Source organism: Salmo salar, chromosome ssa14 (genome assembly GCF_905237065.1).
Source record: "Salmo salar chromosome ssa14, Ssal_v3.1, whole genome shotgun sequence".
NCBI classification, from domain to species: Eukaryota; Metazoa; Chordata; class Actinopteri; order Salmoniformes; family Salmonidae; genus Salmo; species Salmo salar.
This window is the reverse complement of record NC_059455.1, coordinates 97,961,282-97,976,124: the sequence shown is the minus strand read 5'-3', so window position 1 is coordinate 97,976,124 and position 14,843 is coordinate 97,961,282. Positions and strand designations below refer to the sequence as shown.

Sequence of the window (14,843 nt, the reverse complement as noted above, 5' to 3'; positions counted from 1 at the left end):
CCCACCGGACTTCACTTCATGAACGAGGGGGAAAAAATATATTTACGTTCGTTCAAACATGTCAAACGTTGTATAGCATAAATCATTAGTGCCTTTTTAACCAGAACATGAATAATATTCAAGGTGGACGAATGCATTCTCTTTTAAAACGTTTTGGAACGAGGGTACCCAACATGACCTCGCGTGCCAGAGTCTAATCGGCCATCACCGTTCCAAGGCTCTTGTTCGGTCAGATCTCATAGTAGAAGATTCAAAACACTTTGTAAAGGCTGGTGACATCTAGTGGAAGCAATAGGAAGTGCCAAAACATTAATCAGCCCCTGTGTGTTTCAATGGCATTGGCTTAAAGGTAATTCAACACATCAGGTATCCACTTCCTGTCAGAAAATGTCTCAGGGTTTTGCCTGCCAAATGAGTTCTGTTATACACAGACACCATTCAAACAGTTTTAGAAACTTTAGTGTGTTTTCTATCCATATATAATAAGTATATGCATATTCTAGTTACTGGGTAGGATTAGTAACCAGATTAAATCGGGTACGTTTTTTTATCCAGCCGTGAAAATACTGCCCCCTAGCCCCAAAAAGTTAAATAAAGGCGAAATAAATAAAAACAAGACCATCGTCAAGCAGCTTGGTGAGAAGGTGACAACAGTTGGTGACAACAGTTGGTGCGATTATTCGCAAATGGAAGAAACACAAAAGAACTGTCAATCTCCCTCGGCCTGGGGCTCCATGCAAGATCTCACCTCGTGGAGTTGCAATGATCATGAGAACGGTGAGGAATCAGCCCAGAACTACACGGGAGGATCTTGTCAATGATATCAAGGCAGCTGGGCACATAGTCACCAAGAAAACAACTGGTAACACACTACGCCGTGAAGGACTGAAATCCTGCAGCGCCCGCAAGGTCCCCCTGCTCAAAAAAGCACATACACATGCCCGTCTGAAGTTTGCCAATGAACATCTGAATGATTCAGAGGACAACTGGGTGAAAGTGTTGTGGTCAGATGAGACCAAAATGGAGCTCTTTGGCATCAACTCAACTCGCCGTGTTTAGAGGAGGAATGCTGCCTATGACCCCAAGAACACCATCCCCACCGTCAAACATGGAGGTGGAAACATTATGCTTTGGGGGTGTTTTTCTGCTAAGGGGACAGGACAACTTCACAGCATCAAAGGGACGATGGACGGGGCCATGTACCGTCAAATCTTGGGTGAGAACCTCCTTCCCTCAGCCAGGGCATTGAAAATGGGTCGAGGATGAGTATTCCAGCATGACAATGACCCAAAACACACGGCCAAGGCAACAAAGGAGTGGCTCAAGAAGAAGCACATTAAGGTCCTGGAGTGGCCTAGCCAGTCTCCAGACCTTAATCCCATAGAAAATCTGTGGAGGGAGCTGAAGGTTCGAGTTGCCAAACGTCAGCCTCAAAACCTTAATGACTTGGAGAAGATCTGCAAAGAGGAGTGGGACAAAATCCCTCCTGAGATTTGTGCAAACCTGGTGGCCAACTACAAGAAACATCTGACCTCTGTGATTGCCAACAAGGGTTTTGCCATCAAATACTAAGTCATGTTTTGCAGAGGGGTCAAATACTTATTTCCCTCATTAAAATGCAAATCAATTTATAACATTTTTGACATGCATTTTTCGGGATTTTCTCATTGTTATTCTGTCTCTCACTGTTCAAATAAATCTACCATTAAATTATAGACTGATCATTACTTTGTCTGTGGGCAAACGTACAAAATCAGAAGGGGTTCAAATACTTTTTTCCATCACTGTAGATCAGAGATACTATATCTCTTACCAGATATACTATATCTATTACCACATAAATCAGAGATACTATATATATTACCACATAGATCAGAGATACTATATCTCTTACCATATAGACCAGAGATACTATATCTAAAACTACATAGATCAGAGATACTATACTCCTCACTGTAGGTCCCGTGTGGCTCAGTTGGTAGAGCATGGTGTTTGCAACGCCAGGGTTGTGGGTTCGATTCCCATGGGGGACCAGTACAGAGAAAAAAATGTGTGAAATGTATGCATTCACTACTGTAAGTTGCTCTGGATAAGAGCATCTGCTAAATGACTAAAATGTAAAATGTAGCTACTAAAACAATAACTTAAAAAACAGTCCATTCATCAATTGGATTTCTTCAAATTGCTGTGCAAGAAAAGGCTATCATCCACTGTGCCTAGTCGCAGGCTAGCAGCTGGCTTCTCTCTGAAACCATAAGGCAGGACTCTCAGTGTTGTATTTACCCACGTTCTCTCTGAACTCCGGGATCAGCAGATGTTGTTGCCCTGATGCAGGACTCTAGTGTGAGAGGATAGAGACTCTGGGACAGAAAACATTCACACCTCCATTAATTTACAAAAGGATAGTCTAATAGCTGGGCTAAGTGTGAAAAAACGTATTTGTGTCACAGTTCAGACCACTGATAGATGCTGCGATCAGTCAGAGTTGAGTCCTATTGTAAAGCCTAATGGCCAAAAAAGGACAAACTTGTAATGTATTCGTGGCTTAAGTACTCTAAAGTTGTACACAGACGTGATTGTCCTTCACGAAAAAAATGCATCAACCCTCACAAATATCTCAATTTATTATAATCCACATAATAATCAAAACGGGAATGAGCTGTAGCTAGAGGAGAGACTGCCTGTGTTAGACAATCAGAAATAGTGTTTATTTAACCCTGCATTATAGTATAACCTATTTTGAACGAAAGCCAGGAATGAGTCACTCAGCCCTATGCTGAAAAATATAGCTGTCCACAGTTCTGAAACGTAATCATCAGCCATTGAATTGGCTCCTTTTCTTATACAGTGTGTTGCTAAAATGACAGGAAACACTTTATTAGGTTTTTAATCAATGGCCTTTTACTATTAAACGAAAATCATTCATATATATATATGAATGATTTACGTTTAACATGTATATATTCATTATTTACGTTTAACAAGCAACACAAGCAGGATCTGTCTGATTTCTGTAGGTACTGTATATACAGTTGAAGTTGGACGTTTACATTCACCTTTGACAAATACATTTTAACTCAGTGTTTCACAATTTCAGACATTTAATCCTTGTAAAAAATTCCCTGTCTTAGGTCAGTTAGGATCACCACTTCATTTTAAGAAAGCGAAATGTCAGAATAATAGTAGAGAGAATGATTTATTTTAGCTTTTATTTCTTTCATTACATTCCCAGTGGGTCAGAAGTTTACATACACTCAATTACTATTTGGTACATTGCATTTAAATTGTTTAACTTGGGTCAAACGTTTCGGTGAGCCTTCCACAAGCCTCCCACAATGAGTTGGGTGAATTTTGGCCCATTCCTCCTGACAGAGCTGGTGTAACTGAGTCAGGTTTTAGGCCTCCCTGCTCACACACGCTTTTCAGTTCTGCTCACAAATTTTCTATAGGATTGAGGTCAGGGCTTTGTGATGGCCACTCCAATACCTTGACTTTGTTGTCCTTAAGCCATTTTGCCACAACTTTGGAAGTATGCTTTGGGTCATTGTCCATTTGGAAGAACCATTCGCTACCAAGCTTTAACTTCATGACTGATGTCTTGAGATTTTGCTTCAATATATCTACATTTTTCCTACCTCATGATGCCATCTATTTTGTGAAGTGCACCAGTCCCTCCTGCAGCAAAGCACCCCCACAACATGATGCTACCACCCCCGTGCTTCACGGTTGGGATGGTGTTCTTCGGCTTGAAAGACTCCCCCTCTTTCCTCCGAACATAACGATGGTCATTTTGGCCAAACAGTTCTATTTTTGTTTCAACAGACCGGAGGACATTTCTCCAAAAAGTACGACCTTGTCCCGATGTGCAGTTGCAAACCATAGTCTGGCATATTTATGGCGGTTTTGGGGCAGTGGCTTCCTCCTTGCTGAGTAGTCTTTCAGGTTATGTCGACATAGGACTTGTTTTACTGTGGATATAGATGCTTTTGTACCTGTTTCCTCCAGCATCTTCACAAGGTCCTTTGTTGTTGTTCTGGGATTTATTTGAACTTTTCACACCAAAGTACGTTCATCTCTAGCAGACAGAATGCGTCTCCTTCCTGAGCGGTATGACGGCTGCGTGGTCCCATGGTGTTTATACTATTGTTTGTACAGATGAACGTGGTACATTCAGACGTTTGGAAATTGCTCCCAAGGATGAACCAGACTTGTGGAGGGCTACCATTCTTTTTCTGAGGTCTTGGCTGATTTCTTTTGATTTTCCCGTGATGTCAAGCAAAGAGGCACTGAGTGTGAAGGTAGGCCTTGAAATACATCCACAGGTACACTGCCAATTGACTCAAATGATGTCAACTAGCCTATCAGAAGCTTCTAAAGCCATGACATCATTTTCTGGAATTTTCCAAGCTGTTTAGAGGCATAGTCAACTTAGTGTATGTAAACTTCTGACCCACTGGAATTGTGATGCAGTGAAATAATAATAATAATAAATAATAATAATAATAATAATAATAAGTGAAATCTGTCTGTAAACAATTGATGGAAAAATTACTTGTGTCATGCACAAAGTAGATGTCCTGACCGACATGCCAAAACTATAGTTTGTTAACAAGACATTTGTGGAGTGGTTAAAAAACGAGTTTTAATGACATCAACATAATTGTATGTAATCTTCCGACTTCAACTGTATCTAAATAAATAATACAGATCCTGCTTGTGTTGCCTGTTTGAGTGTTTGTTAAATAGACTACTGTTTCCATGAGCACCAAACCTCATGCAACCACATAATGTTGGATAAAGCAATTGAATTCAACGTTGCTATGCCATAACAAAGGCCTCACAATTTTGTTTTCGTTAGAACAGACTCCCTGGTGTTAATGATAATTTTCTTTAGTGTTGTTTACATTGTTCCAGACTGGCAGAAATACAACAGTATTGTCATCTCAACAGCACCTGTTTGACACACATAATATACAAGCGGCTCTATACCCTCCTTTTTCTTCATCTTCTTATTGTATTTATGACCATTATTATAGTAAGTGATGTCATTATCATACTAGTTTCCTTGTTTAACCACCATTGAGCTGTATGCCTCAGAGAGCATCTTGTTTAGTCTTAATACCTTAACTTGCTATGCATGAAGCCTCTTTTGTCATAAGAGTTCCACCTTGGTCGACAGATATTCAGGACACCCTCAGGAGCTGTCCTAACCAGTTAAGAGTTACCAGCAGGTGTCTTGATTATAGAAAAAAGACTGAGTCAGTCTCTATATCTCTATCTTCAACCCATAAACAATATAGACCTACATGTAACAGTATCTCTTCGGACAAGGATTTTGAGGCCTAAATACTTCTAACCACTTGGCTAATAAATAATCACATTTCCTTTTTGATTATTTAATTAACCTATATCATGTTATTTCAAGTTATCCCTTTGGAGCTCATGCAAAAGCGATTCAATAGTTGTTGAACAAGAGTGACAAGCGTGCTGATATAATGGTAATGTTATCTAAATTCCTCTTTCAAGCGGTACAATACCGTACGATTCAGTTCTACGCCTACCACACCGTTCAACATATCAGAATTGGTTAACCTGTTGGGGCTAGGGGGCAGTATTTGCACGGCAGGATAAAAAACGTACCCGAATTAAACTGGTTACTACTCTTGTCCAGCTCTTAGGACTACAGCTCTTAGGACTACAGCTCTTAGGACTACAGCTCTTAGGACTACAGCTCTTAGGACTACAGCTCTTAGGACTACAGCTCTTAGGACTACAGCTCTTAGGACTACAGCTCTTAGGACTACAGCCCGATACAAGGCTACTAAGCTTACCAATGATAATAATATGAATAATTGTAATATAATACCAATAAGAAGAAGGAGGAGAAGGAGAAGGAGGAGGAGGAGACGAAAGAGGAGGAGAAGTAGAAGAAGGAAGAGAGGAGGAGGAGGAGAAGGAGGAGGAGAAGGATGGTAGGAGGAGTGATTGATGCATGTTAATTACAGTATGTGTATCAAGCATCTGCTGTTAGAACAACAAAAAATAATCTGACCATTTGGAACAACACAACAAATACACTAAAAGCACAGCAGTCACATGCATTCCTTACAGCTTTATTCAACATGATGCTGTTATTTCATCGTTTAATTATTCAAGGCTCCCTTTGTTATTTGTTTTTACAACTAAATGATCAGACGAAAAGGGTGAGGATAAAACAATTCACCAAGATGAAAGTTTTACTATGTCTAACTCAATATGACCTGATCTGCTCTAATGAACATGCACCAGCCCCTAACAAATACGTTGATTTATTAGAATCCACATAGTCATCAAAGCAACCTTATACCTCAACTAAAAGAGCGTTTATCATTGCAACAGCGTATCAGTAACACTTCAATTGAAGGTCACTTAATACTAGATGTTTATAAATCAACATGAAATAATTTGCTGTAACGATCATTCAACTGACCTATTAAATACTGAATGAACGACGTGTCAAAGGAAAACTCAGACAGTCAAACCCACTTACCCAGTCGTATAAATACCATACAGTAAGTTCCAAGCTTTTCCAGCTTTCGTTCCCTTTAAACGGTATCCCTTTAAACGCCTCACAAACCCCAAAGGGATACCGCTGTGCGTCTTCAGTGCTGTTCCCACCACTGTGCGACAGGAAGAAGTCAGACGGCAAAAACAATATTACATGTCAAATGGCTGTGAGGTCCACTTAGTGCCAAGAGAGCTAATCAGGAATCCACACCTGGCACTCGACGCTATATTGGCTAGCGTTGGGCGTTATTTACATCGACGCTATATTGGCTAGCGTTGGGCGTTATTTACATCGACGCTATATTGGCTAGCGTTGGGCGTTATTTACATTGACGCTATATTGGCTAGCGTTGGGCGTTATTTACATTGACGCTATATTGGCTAGCGTTGGGCGTTATTTACATTGACGCTATATTGGCTAGCGTTGGGCGTTATTTACATTGACGCTATATTGGCTAGCGTTGGGCGTTATTTACATTGACGCTATATTGGCTAGCGTTGGGCGTTATTTACATTGACGCTATATTGGCTAGCGTTGGGCGTTATTTACATTGACGCTATATTGGCTAGCGTTGGGCGTTATTTACATTGACGCTATATTGGCTAGCGTTGGGCGTTATTTACATTGACGCTATATTGGCTAGCGTTGGGCGTTATTTACATTGACGCTATATTGGCTAGCGTTGGGCGTTATTTACATTGACACTATATTGGCTAGCGTTGGGCGTTATTTACATTCTGTGGGTGTGTTTGTGTGTGTGATTTTGTGTGTGTATGTGTCTCAATTGGCTAGCCTCTATGGGCTAGGTGGGACGCAGGCGTCCCCCCCGTGGTGCACTCCATCAACAGCAGGTGCATTTCAAGAGCGGCAAATTTGAATCCAAATAAATCTCAAAATTTAAATTTTTCAAACATACAACTATTTTACACCCTTTGAAAGATAAACATCTCCTTAATCTAACCACGTTTTACGATTTCAAAAAGGTTTTACGGCGAAAGCATAAATTTAGAGTATGTTAGGACAGTACATTTACAAGAGTTGTGTGTAATGTTTTGTCAATTCAAAGACAGGGTCACCAAAACCATAAAACCAGCTAAAATGATGCACTAACCTTTTACAATCTCCATCAGATGACACTCCTAGGACATTATGTTAGACAATGCATGCATTTTTAGTTCTATCAAGTTCATATTTATATCCAAAAACAGCGTTTTACTATGGCATTGATGTTGAGGAAATCGTTTCCCTCCAATAACCGGCAGTCAAGTCAGCGTCACAAATTAAATAATTAAAATTAGAAAACATTGGTAAAATATTATATTGTCATTTAAAGAATTATAGATTTACATCTCTTGAACGCAATCAACTTGCCAGATTTAAAAATAACCTTACTGGGAAATCACACTTTGCAATAATCTGAGCACTGCGCCCAGAAAAATACGCGTTGCGATACAGACTAGACGTCATGTTGGGGAGATCTAAAATCGAAAATACTATGTAAATAATCCATTACCTTTGATTTTCTTCATCAGATGTCACTTCCAGGTATCACAGGTCCATAACGAATGTAGTTTTGTTCAAAAAAGCTCATCATTTATGTCCAAAAATCTCCGTCTTGTTAGCACATGATCTAAGCCAGCCGGACCTCGTCATGAACGAGGGGAAAAAATATATTTACGTTCGTTCAAACATGTCAAACGTTGTATAGCATAAATCATTAGGGCCTTTTTTAACCAGAACATGAATAATATTCAAGGTGGACGAATGCATACTCTTTTATAACGTATTGGAACGAGGGTACCCAACATGAACTCGCGCGCCAGGTGTCTAATGGGCCATCATCGTTCCATGGCTCTTGTTCGGTCAGATCTCCCTCCAGAAGACTCAAAACACTTTGTAAAGGCTGGTGACATCTAGTGGAAGCAATAGGAAGTGCCAAAATATTCCTCAGCCCCTGTGTTTTTCAATGGGATAGGTTTAAAGGTAATACAACACATCAGGTATCCACTTCCTGTCAGAAAATGTCTCAGGGTTTTGCCTGCCAAATGAGTTCTGTTATACTCACAGACACCATTCAAACAGTTTTAGAAACTTTAGAGTGTTTTCTATCCATATATAATAAGTATATGCATATTCTAGTTACTGGGTAGGATTAGTAACCAGATTAAATCGGGTACATTTTTTTTATCCAGCCGTGCAAATACTGCCCCCTAGCCCTAACAGGCTAGTGTTGGGAATTATTTATATTGCCTCAGAGTGGGGGGGATCAATGTGGATATTAACACTGGAATGGTCGAATAATGTGTTCCCTTGGGTTAGAGGGACTGGAATGGTCGAATAATGTGTTCCCTTGGGTTAGAGGGACTGGAATGGTGGAATAATGTGTTCCCTCGGGTTAAAGCCACTGGGATGGTGGAATAATGTGTTCCCTCGGGTTAAAGCCACTGGAATGGTGGAATAATGTGTTCCCTCGGGTTAAAGCCACTGGAATGGTGGAATAATGTGTTCCCTTGGGTTAAAGCCACTGGGATGGTGGAATAATGTGTTTGGAGATCATCCGTTCACCTACTCTGCGTCTCACAAAGACATGGCAATTGGAACCAAACATTTCAAATTTGGACTCATCAGACCAAGGACAGATTTCCACCCGTCTAATGTCCATTGCTTGTGTTTCTTGGCCCAAGCAAGTCTCTTCTTCTTATTGGTGTCCTTTAATAGTGGTTTCTTTGCAGAAACTCGACCATGAAGGCCGGATTCACGCAGTCTCCTCTGAAAAGTTGATGTTGAGATGTGTCTGTTACTTGCACTCTGAAGCATTTATTTGGGCTGCAATCTGAGATGCAGTTAACTCTAATGAATTTATCCTCTGCAGCAGAGGTAACTCTGGGTCTTCCTTTCCTGTGGCGATCCTCATGAGAGCCAGTTACATGATAGTGCTTGATAGTTTTTACGACTGCACCTGAAGAAACTTTCAAAGTTCTTGACATTTTATATATTGACTGACCTTCATGTCTTAAAGTAATGATGTCTTGCCATAATATGGACTTGGTATTTTACCAAATAGGGCTATCTACCATATACCACCCTTACCTTGTCACAACACAACTGATTAGCTCAAACACATTAATTAAGAAGGAAATAAATTCCACAAATGAACTTTGAACAAGGCACACCTGTTAATTGAAATGCATTCCAGGTGACTACCTCATGAAGCTGGTTGAGAGAATGCCAAGAGTGTACAAAGCTGTCTTCAAGGCAAAATGTGGCTACTTTGAAGAATCTCAAATATTTTTGATTTGTTTAACACTTTGTTGGTTACTACATGATTCCATATGTGTTATTTCATAGTTTTGAATTCTTCACTATTATTCTACAATGTAGAAAATAGTGAAAATATAGAAAAACCCTGGAATGAGTAGGTGTGTCCAAACTGTTGACTGGTACTGTATATCTGAATACATAACAGAGGATATCATTGGGAGGGTGGGGAGTATGTCTACACAAAGGAAAACACTGGTGGACATGTCTACACAGAGACAACAGGTGTGTGAATGTGTATGGGAAGAGTTTGTGTGTGTGTCTCTCTCTCTCCCTGTCTCTCTCTCTCCCTGTCTCTCTCTCTCCCTGTCTCTCTCTCTCCCTGTCTCTCTCTCTCTCTCTCCCTGTCTCTCTCTCTCTCTCTCTCTCCCTGTCTCTCTCTCTCTCTCTCTCCCTGTCTCTCTCTCTCTCTCTCTCTCCCTGTCTCTCTCTCTCTCTCTCTCTCTCCCTGTCTCTCTCTCTCTCTCTCTCTCTCCCTGTCTCTCTCTCTCTCTCTCCCTGTCTCTCTCTCTCTCTCTCTCTCTCTCCCTGTCTCTCTCTCTCTCTCCCTGTCTCTCTCTCTCTCTCTCCCTGTCTCTCTCTCTCTCTCTCCCTGTCTCTCTCTCTCTCTCTCCCTGTCTCTCTCTCTCTCTCTCTCTCTCTCTCTCTCTCTCTCTCTCTCTCCCTGTCTCTCTCTCTCTCTCTCTCCCTGTCTCTCTCTCTCTCTCTCTCTCTCTCTCTCTCTCTCCCTGTCTCTCTCTCTCTCTCTCTCTCTCTCTCCCTGTCTCTCTCTCTCTCTCTCTCTCTCTGACTTTAATGTTCTCACTATATATCTCTGCCGTTAATCCATTACTGTCTCTACTCTGGCTAACATGGACAGTCCCCCCTTACTGTCTCTACTCTGGCTAACATGGACAGTCCTCTACACCCCCCTTACTGTCTCTACTCTGGCTAACATGGACAGTCCCCCTTACTGTCTCTACTCTGGCTAACATGGACAGTCCCCTACACCCCCCTTACTGTCTCTATTCTGGCTAACATGGACAGTCCCCCTTACTGTCTCTACTCTGGCTAACATGGACAGTCCCCTACACCCCCCTTACTGTCTCTACTCTGGCTAACATGGACAGTCCCCCTTACTGTCTCTACTCTGGCTAACATGGACAGTCCCCTACACCCCCCTTACTGTCTCTACTCTGGCTAACATGGACAGTCCCCCTTACTGTCTCTACTCTGGCTAACATGGACAGTCCTCTACACCCCCCTTACTGTCTCTACTCTGGCTAACATGGACAGTCCCCTACACCCCCCTTACTGTCTCTACTCTGGCTAACATGGACAGTCCTCTACACCCCCCTTACTGTCTCCACTCTGGCTAACATGGACAGTCCCCTACACCCCCCTTACTGTCTCTACTCTGGCTAACATGGACAGTCCCCTACACCCCCCTTACTGTCTCCACTCTGGCTAACATGGACAGTCCTCCCTTACTGTCTCCACTCTGGCTAACATGGACAGTCCCCTACACCCCCCTTACTGTCTCTACTCTGGCTAACATGGACAGTCCCCTACACCCCCCTTACTGTCTCTATTCTGGCTAACATGGACAGTCCTCCCTTACTCTCTCTACTCTGGCTAACATGGACAGTCCCCCCTTACTGTCTCTATTCTGGCTAACATGGACAGTCCCCCTTACTGTCTCTATTCTGGCTAACATGGACAGTCCTCTACACCCCCCTTACTGTCTTTATTCTTTGAGGCCTGGTACCTGTAATGGTGTAATACACCTTAGCTGGGACAAAACATTACATTGAATGATCCATTTCTTTCTCCTGATAAATATCATAAAAACTCCCCAGGAGTTATAGTTCCACCTTCATCATGACTAGGTGTTTACTTGTGGCTTTGGAAACTGCCTGTTCATCTACAAATGTCTGTATTTTTATTTTATTTAACCTTTATTTTAACTAGGCAAGTCAGTTAAGAACAAATTCCTATTTTCAATGACAGCCTAGGAACAGTGGGTTAACTGCCTTGTTCAGGGGCAGAACAACAGATGTGTACCTTGTCAGCTCGGGGATTTGAACTTGCAACCTTTCAGTTACTAGTCCAACACTCTAACCACTAGGCTACCCTAAGCTGTCTGGGTCAGGATGGATGGAACATTTTTTTTTGTACATTTTTACATTTTTGTCATTTTAGCAGACACTCTTATCCAAAGCGACTTACAGTAGTGAATGCATACATTTCATACATTTTTTCCCCCCCATACTGGTCCCCCGTGGGAATCGAACCCACAACCCTGGCGTTGCAAACACCATGCTCTACCAACTGAGCCACACGGAAACACTAACAGCCAGATGTCTGTTCCGCGGTCACCTGCTTGACGGAACTAGTAAACTCAGAAATGTTCGACTTGCTAGCAGGTTGAACGTGGCACGTGTATCACTACAACAGGTGAAGCAAGTCAGACGTTTCAGAGTTTCCTTTATTCCGACTGGCACGTCAACCCAGTATAAGCCCTCTAGCCCTGTCCCCAGGTCCTCACTAGTTAACACAAGTAAAAAAGGCTATATTGTAATTTTTTTTAATTCGTTTTTTTGTTTTAATTTAAGGTTAGGGTTAGGCATACGTTTAGCAGTGTGGTTAAGTTGAAGATTAAGGTTAGGGATGGGTTAAAAATATGATTTTAAGAAGAGAACAACATTTAGAAATAGGAAGTTTTTTGCCATAATTCTGACTTTGTTGCTGAGGTAACTATTGCTAATCCTGTCCCCAGTGCTACCTGTCTCGCCTGTCTCCTGTGTCGCCTGTCTCGCCTGTCGCCTGTCGCCTGTCGCCTGTCGCCTGTCTCCTGCAACGTGCATCAAGTGTGATACGTTCCGCACTGCGTGCCGACAAACGCCTCTCCTCCCTCATGTATCACTCTCTTTTCCCTCTCGCCATATTCTCTGTCTCTCTGTCTCTCTGTCTCTCTCTCTGTCTCTCTGTCTCTCTCTGTCTCTGTCTCTCTCTCTCTTCCCCCTCTTTCTCTCTCTCTGTCTCTCTCTTCCCCCTCTTTCTCTCTCTCTCTCTCTCGTTCTCTCTCTCTCTCGTAATGCCACAGGGGCCGTCCCCGGCAACAATCACCAAAGAAGCAAACTCATTGAGAAGAGAGCTCAGAGGGAACAGAGCTGGCAACTTAGAGCCAATCACCATCCAGCACAAAAGAGGACAAAGGTCTGATGACATCACATAGGCAGTGTATTGGTTTTTTCAGGAGTTTTGGGAAACAGCTATTCTCTATCAATGGCCATGTGAGAGTGACAGAATGAGAGCATCGCTTTGATGCGTGACTCAGTTCTTAGTTAAGTGTCTGTTCAGAGTGAGTCCAATTCATTCCCTGTTCCAAGTCACTGCAAGTGAATTCAGAATGTCTTTGCCTTTTCACTGTGTAGGTGCAGAGACCTCATGTCATGATTTAGTGCAAGTAAAAAACAAACAAACATGAAGAACACCTGCTCTTTGCAGGACATGGACTGACCAGGTGAATCCAGGTGAGAGCTATGATCCCTTATTGATGTCACCTGTTAAATCCACTTCAATCAGTGTAGATGAAGGGGAGGAGACAGGTTAAAGAAGGATTTTTAAGCCTTGAGACAATTGAGACATGGATTGTGTGTCATTCAGAGGGTGAATGGGCAAGACAAAAGATTAAAGTGCCTTTAAACAGGGTTACGGTAGTAGGTGCCCGGTTTGTGTCAAGAACTGCAACGCTGCTAAGTTTTTCACCCTCAACAGTTTTCTGTGTGTATCAAGAATGGTCCATCATCAAAAGGACATCGAGCCAACTTGACTCAACTGTGGGAAGCATTATTAATAAAACAACAAAAATCTGCAAAGTTGGGTAGAAGCTAGCGACCGGGTCGACAGCGTCTGTCGGCGCCATCATCTTGAATCACATTAGTTAATGACATCCAGAACAGAGCTATCTTCATCCGACAGCTACTCCCCAACACACATAGCCACAGCTCAGTAGCCAACCAGATCCCTCCATCCTAATCCAAACAGCAAATCAACAGGTAGGACAATGAGACGTCTCGTGAGCCGTGAGACAAGAGCATCATCTGTTCACTCACAAGAGAACAAAATGTACCGAATAGAAGACGCTGCTTTAGTAATCAGACACACGTAGCATTATAGTTACAATAAACCAAGGAACAAACTGCTTTAGTAATCAGATAAACCTAGCATTATAGTTACAATAAACCAGTCAGCTCACTAGTAATCGCTCATCCTCATCTCTTATTCAAGATAAAAAAAAAGCCAAATAAAGACAGAGGTAGGACAAGCCAATTTCCTGAAAGGTCATAGCATAGTAAATATTTTAACCAGCAGCATACCACACCCTCTCTCCATCCCCTCCCCCAGAAAACATCCCGCTCGGGCTGGGTACTCCCCACTGGGTCAACCTGACCTCCAGCAGTTTACCAACCAACCAGGACCATACTCCACCTTATCCCAATACCTCCCCCCACATCAAAGCACCTCGGGCTGGGTAACTCACCACTGGGTCAACCTGACCTCCAGCAGTTTACCAACCAACCAGGACCATACTCCACCTTATCCCAATCCCTCCCCCCATATCGAAGCACCTCGGGCTGGGTAACTCACCACTGGGTCAACCTGACCTCCAGCAGTTTACCAACCAACCAGGACCATACTCCACCTTATCCCAATCCCTCCCCCCATATCGAAGCACCTCGGGCTGGGTAACTCACCACTGGGTCAACCTGACCTCCAGCAGTTTACCAACCAACCAGGACCATACTCCACCTTATCCCAATACCTCCCCCCATATCGAAGCACCTCGGGCTGGGTACTCCCCACTGGGTCAACCTGACCTCCAGCAGTTTACCAACCAACCAGGACCATACTCCACCTTATCCCAATACCTCCCCCCATATCAAAGCACCTCGGGCTGGGTACTCCCCACTGGGTCAACCTGACCTCCAGCAGT

General features: G+C 42.6%; 1 protein-coding gene across 1 annotated transcript in view; it reads right to left on the bottom strand.

Annotated features, from left to right (window-relative positions):
- The window catches only part of csmd2 (CUB and Sushi multiple domains 2), a 776,204-nt gene that overhangs the window by 515,994 nt on the left and 245,367 nt on the right, over positions 1-14,843 (bottom strand). The window lies entirely within an intron of this gene.